The following is a 10,654-nucleotide window of genomic DNA, read 5'->3' as shown; positions in this document are numbered from 1 at the left end:
TGCTGAACGATTAATTTGGGAGGACAAGGTTGGGTTGCTGTTACCGTCGTCATCAATGTGGAAAATGAATCTTTTGGTTATATAATAGTATATGGGAAGAAAAAGATCACAAAGAATAAAAAAAATTAACATTTCTATAACTCACACGTAACATACACAAGACTAGAATGAGGCAAAGAGACGAAACACTGATACGCAGAGCGTTAACAGCAACAGGTCAAAATGAGCCTCGTGTCCTTCCGTAGTGAGCGATGTTAGCCTCATGGAAGGACAGGAATCGGCAGGAGAGGTTACTAAAGAGTCCCATACACTGAACGATTGTCTGAACGACTGTCGTCATCGACACACACACTATTCAGACAGTATGAACGATCTCCTCACCGATTTCAGTCTGAACAAAGATTTTGTCTCGGGAAGACGTGGCATCATCTCAAGAGGAGACGTGCGTGTAGTGTTATATCGGCAGACAAACACATACATTACACGACCTGTGCATGACAGACATAAGTCGCAAGCCAGCAACCTGGTCTTGACAGATTCCCGCCGAGATCGTTCAGACCCGAAACTCCGCCCACTTTTGCATTCAGACAAGCCATACACAAGGTTTTTGCTAACGTTCATATAATCGTTCAGTGTATGGGGCAATTTAGAGTGACTAACTCTCTGTGGAGTGATGTGAAGGTTCCCGTGGCAGAACAGCAATAAGAGGGACAGAGATGATTAGGAGTGAATGGGTGACATGCACCCCACGTTATACAGAGAACAGGCAGAACTGATGTTGCTGGGAGTGAGTGAGTGAGTGGCTGACTGAGTAAATGAGTGGTTGAATGAATTATTCAAACTCCAAGGAAGAAAACGAACAGATACCCCCGAATTAAAAGTGATTGAGTGAGTTGATAGTAATGTGCCGCTAAAAGGGAGGAATAAAAAGAAACGCGTAAAAAATGCGCCGAAGTTTCTTCAGCGCAATCTAGTTTTCTGTGCAACGTATAATGATGTATGAAACTCTCAGTCACACCATAAAACTCTCAGCCACGACCCATGAAACTTTCAGCCCAGGCTAGATGGTGGCCTGTGTTGTTGGCACCTATACTGGTGCCAGACGTACGATCATGCCTAACTTTAACATTGAATAAAATCAAAACTAATGATGTTAGAAGGCTGCAACTTGGTATGTTTGATGATCGGAGGGTGGATGTTCAACATACCAATAGGCAGCCCTCTAGCCTCAGTAGTTTTGAAGATCTGAGGGCGGACAGATAAAGTGCGGAAGGACAAACAAATAGCCATTTCAATAGTTTTCTTTTACAGAAAACTGAACCGTTTGCTAGAGTGAGAGAACAAGCAGCAATATAAACGTCATGGAAGAAATAGAGCAGATTAAGGTAAGGCTGCTAGCTTTAGGGGGTTATGGAATGGCACTGGCTTTGGTATATATGAAAACATCTCTATGAAAGGCGAAGGAGAGGCGAATGTGAACTGTGGGAGGGAAAGGGAAAAGGGGATGTGGGAGGTTAGACAGGAAATGAAGACGCGTTGTTTCTGAAAAGCGACTTTCACTTAGCTCGACCGTATTAAATGTGCCAAGAGCAATATGACTACGACCATTCTACTGCAATATTAATAAACATAATACAATTTTTGTAGAACGACACACGCATATGCGTGGGGGAGCTTCCACTCATTTCCACACAAATAATATTAGATAAATATATTTAGACATTTCATACGAAGAGAGAGAGAGAGAGAGAGAGAGAGAATAATAACCAAATAGCTGCTGTAAATGCTAGGCCCTTTCAGAAATATATTCATATGAATAGAGAGAGAGAGAGAGAGAGAGAGAGAGAGAGAGAGAGAGAGAGAGAGAGAGAGAGAATAATAACCAAATTGCTGCTGAAATAACTAGGCCTTTTCAGAAAGATATTCGAATTGTGGACGTGTTTGTCTTGAAACAAAGATGTTTTTTTTTTCTTTCAAACAGAAAAGATCTAAATATTCGAAGAAATTAAGTCTTTTCTGACTAAGAATATCTTAATAACAGTATTAATCAAAAGGGTTAAAACTTACAAAAATAGCCAAAAATTCACTGAAAAAAAGGTGACCTTGAAAGTAATGATTTCTTTGGCGTGATCAAGAATTGATAAGAACTCCAGCAAAATCCTTTTCATTTTAGGATATATTCTTTGAATTTTTACCTGGAAATATAATTTTTGTGCTAATGGATTTCGAGCGCCAAGGAACCCAAATATGTAGATATTCATATGAAAGAAATCGAACGGAGCATTGCCTAGTAAAGGAAGCTTCCTCGGAAGAATATCTATGTATGACCTATTCGGTTCAAAGACTTTTTATGGAATTTTCTTCTCATTTTTTAGTCTTTAAAACTTTTCTTTTTCTTTATCTTGTTCACTTAAGACCTGGGACAGAAAAGTGCAATGGCTTGCAGGCGTCCTGTTAGCATTTACACTAAAAAAATTGACAATTTAATAAAGATTTATTCTTGTTCCAAAAATAAATATAAAAATTCCCCAAATAAACTACCTCATACATACTCATAATGAGACGCTTTTTAAAGAGATTTCTTGGTTCTCTATAACTATAATAATAAAAAGAACCAAAGTGACGCAGCAAATATACATTATTCAACATATATCTTGCGGTTAAGGAACCTACGGAATCGGCCTTATCCGCAGTATCTTGAAACTTCCGCCCAAGGGGTGCCAAAAATATTATCCTTTATATTTATGGTATCGAAGAGAGGGCATATTTCGGGCACATAGGAATGTATTGTTTTATTCCATATATTTACACACACACACGCGCGCGCGCACGCACACAAACACACACACAAACACCACACACACATTATATATATATATATATATATATATAATATATATATATATATATATATATATAAAAATAAATATAGTATGTATACACACACACACACACACACACACACACACACATATATATATATATATATATATATATATATATATATATATATATATATATATATATATCCAATATATTGCTTCATCACTTTATTAATATAGTTGATAAAGATTTCTTCGTACTATTTATTTATCTCAAATTTATAAACAGTTTGTACGATTTATTTTTCTATAATGAACAGAGATGATAAAAGGAAAATTTTGGTCCCAAATTTAATCGGATTTCATGTAAAAATTAGTAATAAAAATGCAAAACGAGGGCAAATGTTCAGAAGGATGCAAGTTTTATTCTCAGCGAAGTCATTCCCATGGACATATTTATAACTTCCCATGGATATATTTATAAACTGTTTCCATATTGCAAAATTTGTTGCAAAGAAAACTGGAATCCTAGCTACACTTTATATCTATAACTTTTCGCGGAAACCTGTTCTCATCAACAGTTGAAATCATTTGAACCGGCATCTCACTTGATAAAATTGGCATCTCACTGGATAAAATGTCTTTCCGCCATGAAAACTAATGTTACTCAAACATTCCCTCGAAAGCTCGAACAGAAAAAAAATCACTTGCCAATTAGGCTGTGTGTGTGTTTGTTTGTGTGTTTCAACAGCAAACAAATTCAATCAGGAATCCCCCAAAAGGAGACGACAAGCCAGGTCTTTTCAATTCAAATTTGGAACCGGATAAAAGAAATAGTTTTTTTTTTCTTTAATTAAATAAACCATAAACAGCGACAGTGTTTGGCTAAATTAAGTCCGGCTGGAGCTGTCCTAATTTGTAGGCTAATTAGATTCTGGATGTACGATATCGATAATTGAATGAATAAATGTCGGTCTGAACGCTTACTCAGTCAATCGCTGTTTCTGCTGTAGACAGTCCACTGCGTCGTTTTTCTTGTAAACAGTCCACTTTGTCGTTTTTGCTGTAGACAGCTCTATCTTTGTTTTTGCTACAGACAGTTCAATTTTTTTATTCTCTTGAAGACAGCTTAATTGTTGTTTTTGCTGTGAACCGTTCAAACTTTGTTTTTGCCGCAGACAGTTCTATCTTTGATTTTGCCGCAGACACCTCAATCTTTGTTTTAGCCGTTAACAGTTCAATCTTTATTTTTGCTGTAAACAGCTCAATTTTCGTTTTTGCAGCATACAATTCTATCTTTGATTTTGCCACAAGCAGTTCAATCATTCCGTTTCAATCTTTCATTCTGTTGCAGGCAGTGTAATCTTTGATTTTGCCGCATATAACTCAATCTTTGTTTCTGCTGCAGACAGCTCCATCTTTATATTAGCTGTAGACGGCTCAATATTTGTTTTTTGGTACAAATTATATAGTATATATATGTAATATATAAAAGATATATATATATATATATATATATATATATATATATATTTATATATATATGTATATATCTATAAAAGGAGCCCATAAAACACCAAAAATGTAGAGCAAAAGTACTATTTCAGAGACTGCTGTCTCTCTCTTCAGGTATATGAATGAGAAAAAGTTTACAAAAGTGGTATTTTATACCAAGAGATTCGTCCACAAGTAAGCCAATTTAGGTCACCCCCGCTGATAATCTTCCTTTAATCTTCTTAAGCGTTGGTTGAATGAACACTGCGTCGACGATGTCCGATGTCCAATTCCCTTTTGAGATGTTCATTACCTGCTTCTCTTTTATTAAGGCCGATTCCATCATTTGACTCTGTACCGGCAGTTGCTGCTATAAATTACACGTGACATATTCCAGTTTATTCTATGGTTATGTTCTTTATATGGTTGAAAATAGCCGAGTTCTGTTGTCCATACCTAACTGACCGTTTGTGTTGATTATCTCTGGGGAAGTGATTTACCTGTAATCCGATGTAAGATTGGTCACAGTCTTGGCATGGGGATCTCATATACCCCAGAGTCTTTGGGCGATGTCTTTTTGTTGGACGTTAATCAGGGATTTTGGCTAAGGTATTTGGGTAGGTAAATGCAAAAGGGTTGGATTTCCCAAGGGTGTGAGTTACTCTCTTAATCGTCTCCAGGTGGGGAATTTTTATTTTATTGTTGGGTGTGTCTCTGGTCTTGTCTTTAGGGGGTCGGTAGAAAATTACGTTGCTTTTTGAATTGCTTTCTCAATTATATGGTCAGGATACTTTAAAGATGAAAGTTGCTTGCGAAATAGTTCAAATTCTTTTTCCAGGAAATCTGGGGAAAAAACAAATTCGTAAGGCTCTTAAGAATAGGTTGCTAGCTATGCCTATCTTGATAGTATTGTCATGATAGCTAAAGTAGTGAATATATGAAAGTGAGAACGTTGGTTTTCTGTATATGGTAAATTTGTATTCTGTCGTGTCTCTGATTATTAAAACATCAAGAAAAGGAATTTTTGTTGTCTGTTTCCCATTCAACTTTAAATTTGATGCTGGCACTAATGGCGTTTAATTTTGAGAGGAATTCATTAAAATTACCCCACTTATTATCCCAAAATGTTAGTATTTCATCCACGTATCTCATCCACAGCATGTTTTTGGGTTTTATTGCATTTATTACTGTAGTTTCAAAAAAGTATTCCATGTACAGATTGGCTAAAATAGACTTAAAGGACTACCCATACTACACCCGAATTTTTGCTTGTAGAATGATTCCCCGAATGAAAATACGTTATTAGATGACACATAATTCAACTAACTTTATTATTTTGTCAAGTGCCAAAGGGAAATGATCTGAATATGGGGGATAATTTTTTTTTTTTTTTGTTTTTTTTTTCCCTAAAAACTGAAGAACGTCCTGTACTGGTACTTTTGTGAATAGGGAGTCTACGTCAAGGCTTAAAAGTTTTTATGTTGTGAAGTGGTATATGTGCTTCTCTGAATTTGTGACAAAAGTCTTCCGAATGTTTGAGTGACTGGGAGAAAAAAGTGCCTAAAAAAAAGGAGAAAAAGGAGGCCAGCTAACCATTTAGAAATTTTTTGTAATTGAAAGCTCCGCGCATGAAACGATGGGTCTGAATGGAGATTGTCTTTGTGAGTTTGGGAAGACCATAAAAAAAAAAAGTAGGGTAATTTAGGATTAATTACTTTAAATTTCTCTAATAGTTCAATGCTCTTTTTGGTCTTGGCCAATTAATCTTACTTTCCGAAAAAATTCTGTGGGAACGTTCTGGAGGGGATTTTTCGTCAGTTTTTCGTAAGTATTTGTGTCGCTAAGGAGCTGGTTGATTTTGTCGAGGTAGAAGTCTTTTGTCCATTATTACAATTTTGCCGTCTTTGTCGGATCTACTTATTATAACATCTAACTTTTTTTATAAATTTTTTTTAGCGAGTGGATGGCTATCATGAATCTGCGGGGAACAGGATATTTCTTATGAAGGTCAGTTAAAGCATTTAGTAACACTCCTTTTAAACATATCTCTTCAACGGCTGTAGTTTTTGTCAGATATGAATTTATCAAAAGCCACTATGAAGTCTAGGTTGTTTTTGCGGTCTGGCATAAGGGCAAAGGATAAGCCTAAATTTAAAAACTAAATGTTGATTTACAGTAAGGGGGGGTGTGGATAAGTTTAAAACTTTGTCTTGTTGTTCAAGATTATTCCATGCGCTATTATCTATTAGGTTATTTAACTTGAGTAAAAGTCTGTTGGAATGAGTCACGCTATTATAGGCAGCAATGTCGGAACAGAATGAAATAGATACCTTGTATAGTGGTCCGTAGTGAGGAGGCGAAGATTAGATTGAGTTCCATATATCACTCTGCGTAGCACGAAGTTTCTCGACATCTTCGTGCTACGCAGAGTGATATATGGAACTCAATCTAATCTTCGCCTCCTCACTACGGACCACGTAATACAGTATCCTGATTTCATTCTGTTCCCGACATTGCTGCCTATAATAGCGTGACTCATTCCAACAGACTTTTACGCAAGTTAAATAACCTAATAGATAATAGCGCATGGAATAATCTTGAACAACAAGACAAAGTTTTAACTTATTCCACACCCCCCTTACTGTAAATCAACATTTAGTTTAAATTTAGGCTTATCCTTTGCCCTTATGCCAGACCGCAAAAACAACCTAGACTTCATAGTGGCTTTTGATAAATTCATATCTGACAAAAACTACAGCCGTGAAGAGATATGTTTAAAAGGAGTGTTACTAAATGCTTTAACTGACCTTCATAAGAAATATCCTGTTCCCCGCAGATTCATGATAGCCATCCACTCGCTCAAAAAAGTTAGATGTTATAATAAGTAGATCCGACAAGACGGCAAAATTGTAATAATGGACAAAGACTTCTACCTCGACAAATCAACCAGCTCCTTAGCGACACAAATACTTACGAAAAACTGACGAAAAATCCCCTCCAGAACGTTCCCACAGAATTTTTTCGGAAAGTAAGATTAATTGGCCAAGACAAAAGAGCATTGAACTATTAGAGAAATTTAAAGTAATTAATCCCTAATTACCCTACTTTTATGGTCTTCCCAAAACTCACAAAGACAATCTTCCATTCAGACCCATCGTTTCATGCGCCGGAGCTTTCAATTACAAAAATTTCTAAATGGTTAGCTGGCCTCCTTTCTCCTTTTTTAGGCACTTTTTCTCCCAGTCACATCAAACATTCGGAAGACTTTTGTCACAAATTCAGAGAAGCCCATATACCACTTCACAACATAAAACTTTTAAGCCTTGACGTAGACTCCCTATTCACAAAAGTACCAGTACAGGACGTTCTTCAGTTTTTAAGGGAAAAAAAAAAAATTATCCCCCTATTCAGATCATTTCCCTTTGGCACTTGACAAAATAATAAAGTTAGTTGATTATGGTGCATCTAATCACGTATTTTCATTCGGGAATCATTCTACAAGCAAAATTCGGGGGTGTAGTATGGGTAGTCCTTTAAGTCCTATTTTAGCAATCTGTACATGGAATACTTTGAAACTACAGTAATAAATGCAATAAAACCCAAAAACATGCTGTGGATGAGATACGTGGATGACATACTAACATTTTGGGATAATAAGTGGGGTAATTTTAATGAATTCCTCTCAAAATTAAACGCATTAGTCGCAGCATCAAATTTAAAGTTGAATGGGAAAACAGACAACAAATTCCTTTTCTTGATGTTTTAATAATCAGAGACACGACAGATACAAATTTACCGTATACAGAAAAGGCCAACGTTCTCACTTTCATATATTCACTACTTTAGCTATCATGACAATACTATCAAGATAGGCATAGCTAGCAACCTATTCTTAAGAGCCTTACGAATTTGTTCCCCAGATTTCCTGGAAAAAGAATTTGAACTAATTCGCAAGCAACTTTCATCTTTAAAGTATCCTGACCATATAATTGAGAAAGCAATTCAAAAAGCAAACGTAATTTTCTACCGACCCCCTAAAGACAAGACCAGAGACACACCCAACAATAAATAAAAATTCCCCACCTGGAGACGATTAAGAGAGTAACTCACACCCTTGGGAAATCCAACCCTTTTGCATTTACCTACCCAAATACCTTAGCCAAATCCCTGATTAACGTCCAACAAAAGGACATCGCCCAAAGACTCTGGGGTATATGAGATCCCATGCCAGACTGTGACCAATCTTACTCGGATTTACAGGTAAATCACTTCCCCAGGGATTAATACAACACAAACGGTCAGTTAGGTATGGAAAACAGAACTCGGCTATTTTCAACCATATAAATGAACATAACCATAGAATAACTGGAATATGTCACGTGTAATTTATAGCAGCAACTGCCGGTACAAGAGTCAAATGATGGAATCGGCCTTAATAAAAGAGAAGCAGGTAATGAACATCTCAAAAGAAGGGAATTGGACATCGGACATCGTCGACGCAGTGTTCATTCGACCAACGCTTAAGACGATTAAAGGAAGATTATCAGCGGGGTGACCTAAATTGGCTTACTTGTGGACGAATCTCTTGGTATAATACCATCTTTTCTGTAAACTTTTCTCATTCATATACCTGAAGAGAGAGACAGCAGTCTCTGAAATATGAGTACTTTTCTCTCTACATTTTGGTGTTTTTTTATGGGCTCCTTTTAGTAGATGGAATTCTGTTGTTACAGAACATTTTACCAGTCATATGTATATATATATATATGTATATATATACTATATATATATTATATATATATATATATATATATATATATATATATGATATATATACATATATATGCAATATATAGATATATATATATATATATATATATATATATAGTATATATATATATATATATATATATAAATATATATATAAAATAAATATATAAATATATATATATATATATATATATATATATATATATATATATATATATAACATCTTAACCTTTGTTTTTGTTACGGACAGGTCAAACTTTGTTTCTACTGTAAAGACCTCAACCATTGCTTTTGCTATAGGAAGCTCAAAGACGACTGAATCCATCCAAAGCAAAAATCAGATAATGTCCTCAAACCTCTCCAGTAAGGTTTTATTCCCATACAGCGGTACTAAGCTCAGATAACAGTAAACAGCCCACTGTCAAAAGTATTAGAAAAAAATTGTAAAATTTGCCCAAATAAATGCGTTCCGGAGCGTGGAGTAAGGGCAACAAACAAGAAAATCTTATGAAACCGTTGAAGTGATTACAACTTTTTCATGAAATGAGAAGCCTTTCCGCAAAGTCTGTCTCTAACTCTGCCACAGAAAAATGAAAAGGGTCATGTTATCTGATTTTAGTGGAATTTACTATCACTGCCCTATTTGCATTGTAATGACTGAATCATGATGCCGTGTTGCTTTTTATGGCTCGGCTTCTGAAGCATTCCCTGCGTATCTGACTCACGTTATATCAGGTTTATTAATAAGCAAGCCTTTGAGGGATATCACAGAAATCGTTACACACATATCATATAAATACTAACACACACACACACACACACACACACACATATATAATGTGTGTGTGTGTGTGTGTGTGTGTGTATAGCGCACGACATCATTAATGATTTGATTTAAATATGCCAGCAAAAAAAAATTCCAACCAAATGTAAGGAATAAGTCAAAATATGAAAGTGAGAATTAACCACATACAAAAATATAAATGATATTTCAGAAAGAACACAAAAACCAAGAGTATAACAGAAGAGAAAATGTTATAAAAGGAAAATGTTACAAAGGGCAATCTTGTATAAGGATATGTTATAAAAGTGCAAAACACCGGAATGTTATAAAAGTGCCAATCACCGGAAATGTTTTAAAAGTGCAACTCAACCATAATTACGGCATCTGTCAGTGAAATTTAACGAGGAAATCAAGAATTCTACGATTCCAACATCAGTTTGTTTGTAAGCTATTTTTGTTGACACATTAATCAGTTTCCATGAATCATAAATGTGCTACAGAACAGAGATGATACAAAAAAATCACTGATTTTAGGGGTCCACTTTTAATGGCTACTGGACCCAAACAAGGGAAATCTACGCTTCAGCTTCCTATGAACCGGATCTAAATGCAGTCGATATTAAGAAAAATATTCATGGAAAAGCAATGATTTCAACGAAGTTGAATACACACGCTGAAATCAAATTGAAAGCTGTACAAGACTGCAGTATGTCAGAGCATTTCTATGGATGGCAGTACCAGTATTTTTTCAGTTCGAAACCTCGTCAGTATTTTTGAGTTCGAA

Source organism: Macrobrachium nipponense, chromosome 8 (genome assembly GCF_015104395.2).
Source record: "Macrobrachium nipponense isolate FS-2020 chromosome 8, ASM1510439v2, whole genome shotgun sequence".
NCBI classification, from domain to species: domain Eukaryota; kingdom Metazoa; phylum Arthropoda; class Malacostraca; order Decapoda; family Palaemonidae; genus Macrobrachium; species Macrobrachium nipponense.
Note: the sequence above shows the minus strand (reverse complement) of the source record.